Here is a 6,772-nt window from a genome sequence, read left to right on the forward strand (position 1 = left end):
GTAGTTGCGGTCGGGTGCGGCACTTGCATTTACGGGGCTGTTGTCGGGCTTGCAACTAGCCCGCCCCCTCTCCCGGTGCCCCCTCCGACAAAACAAAAGTCGAGTTGCAACCATGTTGGGGGCATGCATTTGCGGTCGGGTGCGGCACTTGCAGTTGCACTGCTGTTTTCGGGCTTGCAACTAGCCCGCCCCTCTCCCGGTGCCCCCTCCGACAAAACAAAAGTCGAGTTGCAACCATGGGGACATGCAGTTGTGGGGCTGTTGTCGGGCTTGCAACTGCCTCCCCCCCCCCCCCCCGCCCCCGCCCCCTCCGATAGAACAAAAAAGTCCAGTTGCGGTCGGGTGCGGCACTTGCAGTTGCAGGGTTGTTGTCGGGCTTGCAACTGGCCCGCCCCCTTTCTCGATGCCCCCTCCGACAAAACAAAAGTCGAGTTGCAACCATGTTGGGGGACATGCAGGTGCGGTCGGGTTCGACACTTGCAGTTGCGGGGCAGTTGTTGGGCTTGCAACTGGCCCGCCCCCTCTCCCGGCGTCCCCTTCAACAAAACAAAAGTCGAGTTGCAACCATGTTGGGGGACAAGCAGTTGCGGTCTGGTGCGGCACTTGCAGTTGCGGGGCTATTGTCGGGCTTGCAACTGGCCCGCCCCTCTCCCAATGCCCTATCCGAAAAACAAAAGTTGAGTTGCAATCATGTTGGGGGACATGAAGTTGCGGGGTTGTTGGCGGGCTTGCAACTGGCCCGCCCCCTCTCCCGGCGCCCCCTCCAACAGAACAAAAAAATTCAAGTTGCGGTCGGGTTAGAAGACATGCAGTTGCGGTCGGGTGTGACATTGCTATTGCGGGGCTGTTGCCGGGCTTGCAACTTTCCTGCCCCCTCTCCCGACGCCCCCTTTGGCAGAACAAAAAAGTTCAGTTGCAGTCGGGGTTAGAAGAGATGAGGTTGCGGTCGGGGGTGACACTTGCAGTTGCATGCCTAGTGTCGGACATGCAACTGGCCCGCCCCCTCTCCCGCCGCCCCCTCCGACAAAACAAAAGTCGAGTTGCAACCATGTTGAGGGACATGCAAGTTGCGGTCAGGTGCAGCACTTGCAGCATGTGAGGTTGTTGTCTGGCTTGCAACTTGCCCGCCCCTCTACCGGTGCCCCCTTCAACAAAACAAAAAAGTCCAGTTGCAACCATGTTGGAGGACATGCAAGTTGCGGTCAGGTACGACACTTGCAGTTGTGAGGCTGTTGTCTGGCTTGCAACTTGCCCGCCCGCTCCTACCTGTGCCCAATCCAACAAAACAAAAAAGTCTAGTTGCGGTCGGGCTAGAAGACATGCAATTGATTCAACCTACTGATTCTGTACTTAATTCAACCTTTTGGTACCCTACTGATTTGTACTTGATTGAACCTACTTGAACCAGAAACAAAAAAGAAAGTAGATTACCACTAATCTCTACTTAATTCAACCTTCTAGTACCTCTACTGATCTGTACTTGATTCGACCTACTCGAACCAGAAACAAAAAAGAAAGTAGATTACTTCTAATCTCTACTTAATTTAACCTTCTGGTACCCCTAATGATCTGTACTTGATTCAACCTACTCGAACCAGAAGCAAAAAAGAAAAAAGACAAAAAAGACAACGGATAATAACGGAGATAAAATACTCCATCAGCAGCGTCACCCATCTCCATCGGTAGTGCGACGGGAGCACACATATCTGCCCGTTCCCCTTTGAATCACGCCCAAAAACAAACAAACAAAGAAGAAGAAATAGAAGTAAAAACAAACAAATAAAACATATAAACATGATGAAAATGTATTTTTGTGTACTACATGAATAAAATTAAAACAAAAACATGTAGAAAAGACAACAACAAGTGAGAATAAAAATTGTTCATGCGTGTCAAAATGTAACTTCTACAAAACTTAAATCTTCCAAAGATGAATGATAAAAATAGGCAAAAGTAGAAATAGAAGTAAAACAGACAAATAAAACATATAAAAATAAATACACAAAATGAGAAAATAGAAAATAAATAATAAAGTAGGAAAAAAGCTAGATAAGTACACGTATCTTCTTTGTATACACACAAACCTAACAGAAAAACAAAAAAAATACAATATATTTACATGGGATACCTATTAAGAAAATAAAAAAACAGAAAAGGAAAAATGAGAAGGACCACAAGCCGTAGCCCACACAGCCCATGCAGCCGCCAGCCGCTCAAATAGAGAAAGCCCAAATAGGTTTTGAACAACAGGAATGAAAGAAGTCCACATGACCGGTTTTGAGCAACAGGAATGAAAGAAGTCCACATGACCCCCTGGCGTTCACGAGCTGGCTAATTTACCCCCGAGATCTAAAACCGGGTATTTAACCCCCTGAGCTTTCTTAAACCATGCGAATCATCCCCTGACACTGATTGGAGTGGTTTTGCAGGCGGTTTTGGTGACGTGGCACGCCATCTCCACCCTGGCACGAGGGCTGTGTTTTTGCTTGATGCAAACTCGGTTTGCCATCGCGTCCCTCGTGCGCCGTAGTCGCCTCAGTAGCGCTCTCGCCGGCCGCGTCTGCTTCTTCCTCCGTTGACAAGAACTCATCAAGCTCGCGCCATGGGCAGCCTGCGGCTTCCGCCGGCAGATAACTATGTCCACTGTTAGAGCTAATCACGATTATGTTAGTCCTACCTGCCTCGGACATAGTGGTATGTACTTCTTGCATGTACGTGAGTGCTTGTCCTGGAATCAATCCAGTATGTCTGTACGTGCATATTGTATCCGCCGGTTGGCTGGTTGCGCTGCACGCCGGTGCGGCCGCCGCATCCGCGCAGCATGAGCCCAACGGAGCAGACGGCTAGACCGATCCCGCGAGCCCCGGCGGCATGCGCTAGGCCGGAGAAGTAGCTTCGGCGATGCAATCTTCGCCTGACCGAAGGAATGTCTTTCAAGTCTGGCGAGAGTGGAAGACGTTGCTAGCTTTGTGAAGGCTGCATGGTGACCTGGAGACTGGGAAGTTCACGAAGCTAGAAGAATGTGACTCGGTGAGCTACTGCTAATTAATGTTAGGCATCGACGCATTGCGCCCAAGTTGTATGATGCTGGCTCGTGCTTGGATGAGGGCCAAAACCGCCTTCAAAACCACTCTAATCAGGGTTAGGGGGTAATTCACATGGTTTGGGAAAGCTTGGGGGGGTTAAATACCTGGTTTTAGACCTTGGGGGATAAACTGATCAGTTTGTGAAACTTCAAGGGGTTATGTGGACTTCTTTCCAACAGGAATACATCAGCGATAAATACAGGTCAATCGAATCGTATGGTTAATCCTGTCGACTGAGACTTCACTAATTCTCAGTCGACTGAGAATTAGCAGACCCCTTTCTTTAAACAAGTGTGGCATGGCGACGGTCCGGTGGCAATCAAGCTTGTGGTGTTTCTGCACTCTCCCCTTGGAATCGCACTGCAACACGCAGCGCTCGCCATGGACCAGCACGTCTCCCTCCAACGACACGACTGCCACGCCGCCGAAGCGGTCGATGTGATCCACCGAGAGTGAGACTTGGAGCTGTTAGGTTGATCTCTCTCCCGTTCGAGCCCAACGGGTCGAACGGGCCCTTGACTCGCGCCCTGATCGGGGGCGCCCAACCAAACCATGGTTGGTGGGCCCCTGTGACCCGCGCTATATAAACAGAGGTGGGGGCCGGGGCGCTATTCACGAGGTTAATCGCTGCCACAATCCCCACCTACAATCCCTACCGATCTAGGGTTAGCGCGGTGCTCACGGGAAGCTCCACCACCGTCGCCCAATCTCCGCCATCGCCGTGCGCCCCAGCACCACGATGGCCTCCAGCTCGAGTTCATCTACTGTTGGACAAGGTAGGCTCACCGGATCTACTAGCCTACTCCGATCTAAAGTTCTATCAATGGTATCAGCTAGATCGGGCTAGTTGATTTCGGTACAAAGAAACAACAACAGAAAAAGAAAAAGACATCCCCTCCCCCAAAGAACCCTAACCCTAAAAGAACAATAGGGGCAAAGGGCAAAGAAATCGCGCCGCCGCAAGGCCGCGCCGTTCCTCTCGATCCCCACACGCATCGGCAAGCCGAGGTGCGGGGAAGAAGAACACAGCCTCCTCAAGGGGGCAAAAGGGCACCACCACCGCACCGCTTGACGGCGGCGCGCTCTCCCACGGGAGCTCGCGCACACCGGCAAGGGGGACAGAGGGGGCACCGCCGCTTCACGCCGTCGTTGTCCTCGGTGAACACAGAGAGGAGAAGTGGGTGGTGGAGAAACAGAGAAACAAGGAAGGGGAAGAAGAGATGGCAGGAGCCCAGGCTCACGCGGCGCGGTGGTTTTGATGCCGTTGCCGGCGGCCGGGGCAAAGCTCCTCCACCGGCGCCGTCGCGCGTAGTAGAGCAGAGGAGGGGCTCGCATCGTGGGCTCTCTCTGCAACAGATAAGAGAAAGGGAAAGGAGGGGGAAAGAAGGGGAGGCACGCCTGGCGCGGTGACTTTCGTCACCGTCGCCGGCGGCCGGAGAGAGCAGGCCGTGGGCTGCGAGAGGAGCCGCCGCCGGCGAAAGAGACGAGAAGAGGCGCGCGGCGCGCGAGAGAAACGGAATGAGCCTAGGGTTCGGGCGGTGAGGCCGGTCGGATCGTTTTGATCCAGCGCAAACGACGCTCCACCGTCGGATCGCGACGGACGGCGGCGATTAAAACCCTAGCGCTAGACTGGGCCGATGGGCCGAAAGTGGACGAGGCCGGCGGCAGCAGCGCGCGTGCCAGCGCTGGGCCGAGGCCACAGCTGTGACGCCCCCGATTTGACCGTACACTAATCATGCACGCAAATGTGTACGACCAAGATCAGGGACTCACGGGAAGATATCACAACACAACTCTAAAACATAAATAAGTCATACAAGCATCATAATACAAGCCAGGGGCCTCGAGGGCTCGAATACAAGTGCTCGATCATAGACGAGTCAGCGGAAGCAACAATATCTGAGTACAGACATAAGGTAAACAAGTTTGCCTTAAGAAGGCTAGCACAAAGGTAGCAACGATCGATGAGGCAAGGCCTCCTGCCTGGGACCTCCTAACTACTCCTGGTCGTCGTCAGCGGCCTGCACGTAGTAGTAGGCACCTCCAGTGTCGTGGGAGTCGTCGTCGACGGTAGCGTCTGGCTCCTGGACTCCAACATCTGGTTGCGACAATCAGGTAGATAGGAAGGGGGAAAGAGGGAGAGAAGCAACCGTGAGTACTCATCCAAAGTACTCGCAAGCAAGGAGCTATACTACATATGCATGGGTATATGTGTAAAGGGGCATATCAGTGGACTGAACTGCAGAATGCCAGAATTAAAAGGGGGATAGCTAGTCCTGTCGAAGACTACGCTTCTGGTCATCTCCATCTTGCAGCAGGTAGAAGAGAGTAGATTGAAGTCCTCCAAGTAGCATCGCATAGCATAATCCTACCCGGCGATCCCCTCCTCGTCGCCCTGTTAGAGAGCGATCACCGGGTTGTATCTGGCACTTGGAAGGGTGTATTTTATTCAGTATCCAGTTCTAGTTGTCATAAGCTCAAGGTACAACTCCGGGTCGTCCTTTTACCGAGGGACACGGCTATTCGAATAGATAAACTTCCCTGCAGGGGTGCACCACATAACCCAACACGCTCGATCCCAATTGGCCGGACACACTTTTCTGGGTCATGCCCGGCCTCGTAAGATCAACGCGTCGCAGCCCCACCTAAGCACAACAGAGAGGTCAGCACGCCGGTCTAACCCTATGCGCGCAGGGGTCTGGGCCCATCGCCCTATGCACACCTGCACGTTGCGTACGCGGCAGGAAGCAGACCTAGCCTAGTGGCGTTCCAGTCCAATCCGGCGCGCGCCACTCAGTCGCTGACGTCAAGAAGGCTTCGGCTGATACCACGACGCCGGGATACCCATAACTACTCCCGCGTAGATGGTTAGTGCGTATAGACCAAATGGCCAGACTCAGATCAAATACCAAGATCTCGTTAAGCGTGTTAAGTAACCGCGAACGCCGACCAGGGCCAGGCCCACCTCTCACCTGGGTGGTCTCAACCCGCCCTGTCGCTCCGCCACAAAGATCCACTTGCGGGTACTCCTACGAGCCGACCCGACTTTAGTCATCACATGTGTCATGTATGTAGTATATAAGTATATACCCGTGATCTCCGCCCAGGTGATCACGGCCCGATAGTATAGCACAGCAGACGGACAAGAATGTAGGGCCACTGATGGAAATCTAGCATCCTATACTAAGCATGTAGGATTGCAGGTAAAGGTATCAACAGTAGTAGCAAGGATAGGCTATGCATCAGGATAGGATATCGAAAAGCAGTAACATGCTACACTACTCTAATGCAAGCAGTATAGAGAAGAATAGGCGATATCTGGTGATCAAGGGGGGGCTTGCCTGGTTGCTCTGGCAAGTAGGAGGTATCGTCGATCCCGTAGTCGAACTGGGCAGCTGCAGGGTCGGTCTCGTAGTCTACCGGAGAGAAGAGGGGGAAGAAACAGTAAATACAATGCAAACATAAGCATGACGATGCGTGACATGACAGTGAGCGGTGCTAGGGGTGTCTTAACGCGACAGTAGGTGGTACCGGTGAAGGGGGGGAACATCCGGGAGGTGATCCCGATGTTTCACGTTTTCGGACAGACGGACCGGAGGGGGAAAGTTGCTAGTTCGATAGGTTAGGGAGGTGTGGTGGATGAACGGACTGCGTATTTGGATTCGTCTCGTCGTTCTGAGCAACTT

This window comes from Aegilops tauschii, chromosome 6 (assembly GCF_002575655.3).
Source record: "Aegilops tauschii subsp. strangulata cultivar AL8/78 chromosome 6, Aet v6.0, whole genome shotgun sequence".
Lineage (NCBI taxonomy): Eukaryota > Viridiplantae > Streptophyta > Magnoliopsida > Poales > Poaceae > Aegilops > Aegilops tauschii.